This window comes from Monopterus albus, unplaced genomic scaffold (assembly GCF_001952655.1).
Source record: "Monopterus albus unplaced genomic scaffold, M_albus_1.0 scaffold29.1, whole genome shotgun sequence".
NCBI lineage: Eukaryota > Metazoa > Chordata > Actinopteri > Synbranchiformes > Synbranchidae > Monopterus > Monopterus albus.
The window spans coordinates 4419031-4429003 of record NW_018127909.1 but is presented as its reverse complement, the minus strand read 5'-3'; the positions used below and the strand labels follow the sequence as shown (position 1 = coordinate 4429003).

At 42.5% G+C, this 9973-nt stretch overlaps 1 protein-coding gene across 1 annotated transcript in view; it reads right to left on the bottom strand.

Moving 5' to 3' along the window:
• jupa (junction plakoglobin a) overlaps positions 1-6393 on the bottom strand; it is a 21909-nt gene extending 15516 nt beyond the window's left edge. The window contains exons 1-2 of the mRNA XM_020596279.1: positions 6376-6393; positions 5840-5942 (exon numbers count right to left, since the gene is read on the bottom strand). The gene's annotated coding sequence lies outside the window, so the exon portion shown is untranslated. The remainder of the gene's footprint in view (positions 1-5839; positions 5943-6375) is intronic.
• Between the last annotated feature and the right edge of the window lie 3580 nt (positions 6394-9973).

Sequence of the window (9973 nt, the reverse complement as noted above, 5' to 3'; positions counted from 1 at the left end):
ACTCTGGCAGCGTGGCTACTAACATACAATACAGTGATTTATTATTTCACCTAATGTCTGTTTAGCAGGCATGGAAATAGATAACAATTCACTAGATGTTTGTTGTTATTCCTTTCACTCACTTCTTAAAAAGCAGCAAGAATACTGTTAAGATTTCACAGTCTCAGTGTTACCAGAACATTACTGGTGGTCTTTCTAACAGGCATGCCAACGCAATGTTTAGGCTGACATTCAAACAAAGCAGATTATTTTACCCCACACATCTGTGAAGCTTCCTGCACAGAAACAGACCAAGTATTTGACATATACGCTATTCTTACACACACATGCACAGTCAAATATATGCCCCCTGACATGCAACACACACCTCTCTTACTAAATACTATTTCCCAGATGACTTTAACACAACACCCTGCACTCACACAGCCCAGTCCTCCTGACACAGGAAATGGCCAGCGCGGCCAGCTGAGCCTCCAGAGCAGACGGAGTTCAGCTGTCCCGCTGGGATACAGCTTAACACACCCACTAACCTTCCTGGTACCCAAACCACGTGTCCCATGTCCACACACTTGTCCAGCAATAGCTGTTATTGTGCTGTAATGATAGGCGGCAGTTGCTAATTGGATAGTTGTTCATTATAAATCAATATGGAAGGATGTGAAGTGGTGCACAGCTAATGGATTTACTGTAGCGGGTGACAGGAAGTGGTGGTCAACATTATCTGACTCGCCAACACTGCTGGGCTGTCTGGTCATTGAGGAGAAGTTTATTAGGAGAAGCTGTACATTCACAGCTGCTCATAAATAGCCTATTCCAAACTATGGTGACAAACCACTGTATATGCTGTATCACATCATGTGCTGAGGTGAGGAAGAAATCACAGCTTGAAGTCCACATTTTGTAAAAGCCCTCACTATTGTGAGAGAGCATTTGTCATCAACTATAACAGGCAGTTGATAAAATCCAGACCATAGCAACACAGCCATGCCAAGAGTCCAGACAATTACATACCGCTGCTGTACACTTGTGTAACACACAAAATGAATGCGGCTGAAACCGAACGCTCCCCTAGCTTGCCTGATCTGGAAACATTCCCAAAAACACAGTCAACCACAGCCAATAAATAAAATAACCAGAAGAATGCATAATGGCCCTAGATCTGTCAGTCAATTCACTGCACCTACTTAAATGAGTTGAATTAGGCCAGTGGAAATAGTACGGCGGCTGTAAACTGGCGAGTAGTTGTTTACTCCTGTGGGCCCGAGCTGTGAATCAAAGGAAATATGAGCCGTCTCAGAGGAGGTGGCTGAGTGCAGAACAGGATCAGGTTACACAAAGCTGATAAAGAAGAGAGGAATGAGTAAAAAGGGGCGCACCATGTGGAGCAATAAACCCTCATAGCAACCAAGTTCACAAAACGGTTCATCACATATGAGCAACTATGGGAGTAACACAAGCATGTCCAAAGACTGTCATCCATATCACAAGAGAAATACATCATAGGGATGTAGAAATCATATTGCTAAATGCTACCTTACTGTTTAAAACAAACACTTTATTTACAGTTACTGGGTTTTTGAATGCAGAGAGCGATTTTGTCTTCAGACCTACAGTAAGTAGGATGTGCCCTCGTCTGTGTTGTTTAGGCAACGGCAGGAAGGAAGAGGATGAACTAAGTCTCTGATACGGCACAGAGAGCTTCTGTGTTACTTTGTTTGGGGTAAAGAGGAAAAGAGTAGCCTCATTGTCCCACTGACTGCTGTCACAGTGAAAAAGAAACCCGGATTCAAGTATCCCTGCTGGATGCCACCAAAAAGACTCAAGCAGATCAAGATGGCTGTGTGTGTTCAAGGGCCAAGATTGGTGGCCAACACTGCATTCAAAGCCCTGTTTAAAGTCCTAACAGGGAGCTTTTTTCTTGAACTGCCACAGCTATGCATCAATGTGCAACTGAGCACTGAGGCGAAGTGACAGATAATTAATTTTTCAAGGAGATTAGAAGCACGAGGGGGCAGGGCTGGGGTGCTCTGGAGAGTGGGGCAAAAGGCTCATGGGACCCTGAAAAAACACAGCAAGTTCAGCTAATAAGACGGTTCTTTTGTATGCAAACCGCAGCCAAAAGAACCGAAACACAAAAGAGGAGGCAGTATTATTAACAATCATCTGTTTTCTATACTGCTGTTACCAGATGAAGACAAAAACAATGCCAACCTTTAAGGAACAAAATAAAAGAAACAAAGAGTAACAGCTTTTTCTAAAACACCCAAGCAGTTTGACTGTTTTGTGAAGTCTTCATGGGTCCCAGGATTGCACAACTTTCTAACCCTGAGTGCATGACATCCAAAAGCAACAAAGCAAAGAAAACAACCAAAACTGAGATTTCCTACGCAACAGTTACAATATGCAAAATTAACTTCCTTGTGTGAAATGTTAATGTTCTTCATGTTGTGTATCTAACAAATCAAGCTTCCCTGGTAATTTGCTTTCCGTTTCAACCACACCCTTACTGTCCTCACACTCCTCACTGTGACACAGAAGTGCAATTAAGGGACAGGGAGAAGAAAATCAGACACCACAGACAGGACTCATCACAATCGCTGTGCTGAGAAGTATGGCTGAGCCGAATCATCAGACTGTGAAAACAGTCTTTTGAGTCAATGCTGGAGCCCAGTTCACTCCCTCCCTGCTCAGCTATGTTGTCAGTAATGAAAAAATTATCGGCTGTAATGTATTTATGAAGGAAACAGTGGGATTCAGCCATTCTGCCATGTTGTCAGACCGATGTGTGGGTGTTTTGGACAGAGCTTTGATAGGAGCTGACCTAAAATGACTGACCTGGCAAAGTTTCCTGCTTCTTTTTAAAGTGCCAGTAATAGGAAGAAACAGCCATTAGGTCTTTGACATTTTAAGTATGGGGCTGTTTCTTTTCCTCAACTGATGCAACCAAGATAACAGCTGAAGGTAAATAATTAATCTCAGTGACAGACATGTGTAAGGTTCACCTGGGCAGCGTCAGCTTTACTTATTCAGCATTATACAGTTCTGTTGTGCTCTGCTAGAAGCTTATGGTTTTAAGATTTGTCAGCGACATCAGAAATAATCTTTATGAGTGGATGTTTTTGATGGTGTTGCCCATTATTACTACTGTGTTCATCCTAAACACTAATACCATATTTTCCGCACTATAAGGCGCACCTAAGAGCCTTAAATTTTCTCAAAAATCGGCCGTGCGCCTGATAATCCAGTGCGCCTTATGTGTGCACTGAGTTCCAAAATCTGTAAAAATGTTGTTGTGCGACTTTGGTAAGCGCTCCACTTGATTGACTGTCGGACCATTTCCCGCTGACACAGGGACGTAATACGTACACTACGTACGCTGGCAGCGATAAACCAAGTCTAAACCGGTCTAAGGACCCCCGAAAATGGCATCAGTGAAGAGACATGCTTACGAGGCACAATTCAAACTACAGGCTATCAGTTACGCGGTTGTAAATGGGAATAGAGCAGCTGCGAAAGAATTCAAAATCAATGAATCTACGGTTCGGAAGTGGATTTGTGGGAAAAGATTGATTAAAAAAATAATGTGAGTGTGTTGTTAAATAGTAGAATAAAGTTCAACTAAACTCACCGTTTTGCTTCCGTTACGTTTTAGCGTGCGCCTTATGGTGCAGAAAATACGGTACTTATAATTCTTTGGCTGGCATGAAACTGCTGCTTTCCAGGAAATTGAATGCTGGATTCACTTACCTAATTTATTTTTACAAATTAAAGCTGAAGACATTCATTTTAAAAAGCTAAATTAACAGCTGATTTGTTTCTGGTCATAATAACAATGGATCCAACACCGTGTGTGACAGGATGCGCGGTTGAAGAAGTCTGATTTTATTGACAACAGCATGGTCTGCTGAAGGTTTCCTCCCAAGTTAACAACACAGTGTTTTACACTGTCACTCTCCCTTCTCTTTGACTTCAACCATCCCTGCCATCGCTGAAGGGAAACTTAACCCACTGTACCCCCTTCTCCATGGGAACAGTATAACACAGAGGCAGGGTGATATGCAAACACACGGCAGGTCACAGGACGTGCACACCTGAGCGGCTGTAACCGAACCCCTGGAAAGTACTGTCAGGCACTGCTGGACAGAAACAGAGGCCAAGTATGACAGAGAATCCACAGAAAAAGAAATTCTTTGCAAAGTGCAGACCTACAGGATTTTATAAACTGAAGGATCTCCTGGTCTCTTGGCTCCATTAATGTAGGACAGTATCAGGGACTTAAGCAGGAGGGGGGAGATTATCACCACGCCACCACAGCTGTAGCTGCAAAATCTACAGTGAGTTACCACCCCTCTCTGCCACCCCACCACCCTGTTCCCTGAGGGCAGATAGGAACAGCTTTCCAAACAGGGTGTTGTCTGCCTCTGTGCTGCTTGATGACACTGGCCGACCTGACCTGACCACACATTCACCAACCTCAGCTGGACGCACTGGTCTAGAAATACGTTGGCTGTAACAAAGTTGTTCGGCACAGTTCTTGGTGTACGTTGTTAATAATTCAAACAAATGAACAATAGGTAGGCTAAAGTGATTTGGTGTTTAATAAGAGTGATGCTCAGTTTTGAAGAAACGGTTTAACTCTGATGTGCCCCATGTCAACTTTGACTTAAGCATATATTAAAGATGGAAGCAGATGTTGACAAATTTCTTAATCGCGTAAAAAAGCGAATAACTAAAAGGTCATTTCAACTAGATAATGTTGTCAGCAGATTAATTCACGAAATCAATAAAAAGAAATGTCTTCCAGCATTCACTAAAAAGGACTGGCAGTGCTGTCAAGTCTGGAGCATCTGCAAAGGTGATGACATCATGAGAGATGTGGAAACATCTGGAGACATCAGGGCTGACAGGAACAGTAGTGTAGGAGTGGACAGCACCTACACCAACACCAACATAATTTATGATTTGCTGTCATACATTACATATGCGTGTGAACAAGATTTCACTCCCTCATGGACAATTAGCTCATTGAATCATTTACTGTTGTTTGAGCTCAAATATTTAGGGCTCCAGTAAAAGATATTTCCATTATCCAATTGTTGGCCTACAAGATGTCAGAAAACGTCAAATATCCTGTTTTATCCAATCAACAGCCCTCTATTGTGCTCTACAAATCCGAGGAATAAAAAAACAAAACAGCACATAAATATGTTTACAGGTTGTTTATGAGTTAAAAGCTTGTCCTATTGCCAACATAACATTTTCTGACATATCACTCTGACACTACCTCTTTCTTTCTTTCACCTGAAGACATTTACCGTATTCATGCTAATAGGCGTTTTCTCTTCACCTGCCTCTCGCGCATGCGGATACAAAAATATACGAGCGCGCGCGCGCGCACACACACACACACACACACACACACACACACACACACACACACTTGGACACTATTGACAAGTGACGTCACGTTGAGTGCTCGATACTAGAGCTAAACGTCGTTAAAGTTTGGCAAAAACAGCTCTTTGACACTTCGCAGACCGAAAACGGTTGAGTTTAATGTAGGAAAACAAACTTGTGCACTGGAGGCTCGAGCTTTAGTCCCAAACAGGAGGCAGCACTGGCCGCTCCGAGGCACGCGGAAATGTCCTCCAAAGACACGGCTGGGTTTGCGCTCAGGTAAGCAAAAGATAGGAAAAAGCACGTAAACAAACACTGTCCCACACGAACAAACACACTTTTATAGAAAGCTGGCTGTGAACTATCGATAAAAAAAAACTGAAAAACGTCACTGAGTATGAAAACCATCGAAAAAAGCAAATATTCATTCAGTGAATCTCACCTGTCGAAAGTGTAAATTATTCCAGGTTAGTGTTGCTTTCTCCGGGACACTGATCTGGCTCTCCTTTCCCCGACTCTCTGCTGCAGCTGCTGCCGACAATCCTCTGAACAAAAATGAGTAAAAGAAGCGTCACCTCAGCCCCAGACTCCGCCTTCCTCACCCCGACCCCACCCTGTGCTGCTCTGCACGCTGGGAGACGCTCAAACGCTTCTTTTATTGTTAGGAGCGATGGTCAGTAATATACAAAATAAATAAAATAAGAAAGTGTTGTAACATTTCACACATCTGGCACAGGCTTGTAAACAGATATCCCATTCACCTAATACAGTGTGGAACAACAGCACAGCCTGCAAGAGCAAAGCAAAGCTCACCAGGCGTGTGAATGACCTGGCATTGACAAGATTACACTAGAACACAGCAGTGACTGTAAACAGCTCAGTGTTTCAAGCATATTGATCGATATTACAATCTTGTTTGTGTTTTTGTTTGCTTTGTTACTAAGTGTGATAAAGGCTTCGCCAGAGCCGTCTGTTCACCTGTATGTCGACCGACCACACCTTAATGACAACACGAAACCAGACGACCAAATGAGTCACTCCAGCCGGGAAGCAGTGCGCTGAAAGAGGGGTTGCTCACAAAGATCACAAAGAGACAGATATGAGTTTGTGTTTGTGTCATGTGTTTTACACAATGTTTCTTTTTCTGCCTTTTCTGACAGTAGTTATTTAGAGCAGAGGTGTCTTCGAGGGGGTTGAGACAGACAAGAACAGATTTATCACAACAACATTAGTCTAGCCATATAGGTTTGTAGCCTACTTCCTGTTTCTAGGACTGGATTTTGAATGAGCAGTGGTTTCAGTCAGTCTTTTTTCTGCTTGACTTACAAAAGCACATTGAGGAACCAGGTTCCTGGTGTGTTCAACACACTTGGCCAATAAAAATGAACCTGATCCTGATCTATTAGCTGCTTTCGCTATGAAATATAATTTTACTAAATTTGTTTTGTCAGACCAACAGTCCAAAGCCCACAGAGATTCAGTTTACCATTATAGAAGATGAAAAACAGCAAATATTCACATTTGTTATTAATCTGTTATTAATGTTTTGCTGACTCAGTTTCTGGGAATCGAGAGATCAACTAATTGTTTAAACTGTGTGTTGGTTCACCAACACACAGTTTTTGTCTGTGATACTCCTAGAAGACAGGATATAGTCATAAAAACATACATTTTATAAAGACAAAACGCTTGACAGACTCACCCATTCTCACACACACACACACACACACATCAATTGCAATGGAGCTGCCATGCAAGGCACTGGTCTGGCCACCAGGAGCCACCTAGGGTTCAATGTCTTACACAAGCTTCTCTTTGCACGGCAAATAAATACATAGACAAATGAGCAGATATCTCATTGTGACAGAAAGATTAAAAAATACAACAGACACCAAAAGGTGTCACCTGATTTTTGCTTATTCCTCTCACTGCCTGTGTGATTGGATGACAGGCTCTTATCAAGCTGGACATTATACCCTGCCTCGGGGTATTTAACGCTCTCTCCTACGTGGCTATGGTGACAGTCATCATCTGTGCATCCTAGACCAAAAGAGACTGGGATAGAGAGAGACAATGCAAGCTGGACCACTTCTGGTTTCATAGGCTGTTATATTTGTCAGTCTGAGTGTGTGACTGACAGTTCTCACTTTAAAAATAGCCTCAGGCTCAATTGACACCCTTGGGTTTTCATGTGTTACTTGAAGGGCTTGACTGTCAAAACTTTTCTGGTCTTTGACTTGTCTCTGCTTTGTCAGATATGACTGGATAGCGGTGATATGAATGGTGCCATTGTTTTGAACACAGCAGTGTCTTTCTTTTGAAAATTAGCCACAAATTAAAAGAGTGGGACTCATGTGGGACTGCGGCTCACCAGTTCTGCTAAAACCATTTGTTTTTTTTTGTCTCTGATCTGATGTTTGCCTTTTTATAATGAGTCCACAAGAGTTACTTTGTGTGTTGAAGCCACATGTTAGAGGCAGCTTGCTTACACTCCTTGAGCTCTTGTGTGGGAAGTTACAAGTTCTTTGTCTTTGTCTATCTAGTATAACATGTCACAAATATGTGCAGAAAGTCTGATATATTTCTAAAGACGGTGTCTGGATATCCTGTAGGCAGGAGTTAAGAAGATGTCTGCACTGGTGTCTGGCAGCCTTGGCTCCAGTTTTGCCCTGTAACCTCCCAGCACACAGCCAATGAATGTCGCTGTGTGACTGAATTTATTTCAAGAGCAAGACACACTGACATAATGTCCCGGCTTTACACTACTCGCCTGTTTCGCTTTCTGCCCCCCACCCTACAGGAAGCGCCCCCATTGTGAGTGGAAGTGGCCTGTTGCAGACCACTAGCTCACTGGACTGATGGAGAATGTGTTAAATTATTAATCACATCTTACAAATGAAAGACACACAGACATTATATCCACAGAGGAATATTTTGGAACAATGGATGGTAGAACTGCTGACCACCTGTAGCAGGTGAGAGACACTGTTCTATGAGTCTTAAAGCATTTTGTGGCATTTTCTGCTGGGGAGGCGACAGTGGTGCGGTGGGTAGAGCAGTCGTCTCCCAACCAGAAGATTGAAGGTTTGGATCTCGGTGCCTGCAGTCCACATGTCGAAGTGTCCTTGGGCAAGACACTGAATGCCCCCGATGGTTAGAGCCATCGGTTGAGTTGGCGCTGTAGATGGCTGCCTCGGTTCTGTACCGGCAACAAATTTCTTGTGTGTAACATACTTGGCCAATAAAGGTGATTATCCATTTTCTGCTGGTATGAAGCCTAGAAAATTTCTCTAGATTTATTTGCTCATCTGTAGATAGTCCAAAGTTCCATTATTCTGTGCACCTTTCTAACTTCCTGTCTACATCAAATTAAAAGTTGAGCTTGGAAACAAAGAAAAATTCCCCACTCAAGGTTAAATCTATTATGCTGTTCAGAAAAGCAAAATTTTTGTTACTACATAAGTATTAGGCTGGTTGTAATTTACTATTTTTAAATCAAAAATTAGATTTTATTTTATTTTATTACACACAAAGACAACACCCACAAAAAATAAAGACTTTTCCAACAGAGATTTCTGCAACTGCAGAGAGGATAATTGGGACTGAACTGCCTGCAATGGACACCCTGTACACACAGCGCTGTCGTAAAAGGGCAGAGAACATACTCAGAGGTCCACGCCACCCAGCTCACACTCTGCTCAGACACAAAAACTGCACCTACAGCCTCAGGCACAGCAGGGCGGGCAGTATCATCACACACAGAACTAGACTTTACAACAGCTTTTTCCCTGCTGCAGTAAGACTGATGGCAAATACGAAAATGTGAGAATATATGTGCAATAACCCCTCACTAGACATGCACAATAATAATACAGAAATGTTCCACAAGATATGTTTGTAAGAGCATCTCATCAATAGTGTTCTCTTGTGGGACCTGAATAATAGGAGGACATTCTCTACCAAGCAATGGAAACAGGCCTGAATATAAACTGTGGTTTAGTATGTTATAACCCCTCACTACCTCACCAAGCGTAATGACATATCCAACTCCATGTGAATTACTGCGGTGTTTGAAGTTCACTGGGAAAATACTATTAACCTATTTTTGTGTATTGCGGTTTTAATGCTTTGTTGCCTTTATGTAACTTTTTATTTTAAGACTAAGTGTTCTTTCTGGCTTTTGACTCCTTACCTGACTCCAAAGGGGAGCTGCACAAGAATTCCTATATGCCTAGACTGTCTGTTTATGCATAAATGGCAAATGAAAATCTTGACTTGACTTGAGATGTTGCCCACAAATCCTTTCTGTTCATTCAGAGTACTGCCACTAGAGGTAGACAGACTCATACATTTAGTTTGCACTTAGCAAGACTGGATACATTTGTTATGGTCAGAATCAGCCCATGTGTGCATGAGGGTGTGTAGAATGTCTGTGCGCATCCTCAGGCCTGTTTGGTATTTTGCACTCAACGTTAAAATTGCTGAGCATTTGCCTCACTCACTTGTGTGCCATTACTAGTTTGAAACGATCCAGATAAGGTAATAGGCAGCTGAAAGTCACAACTACTGCAACTGT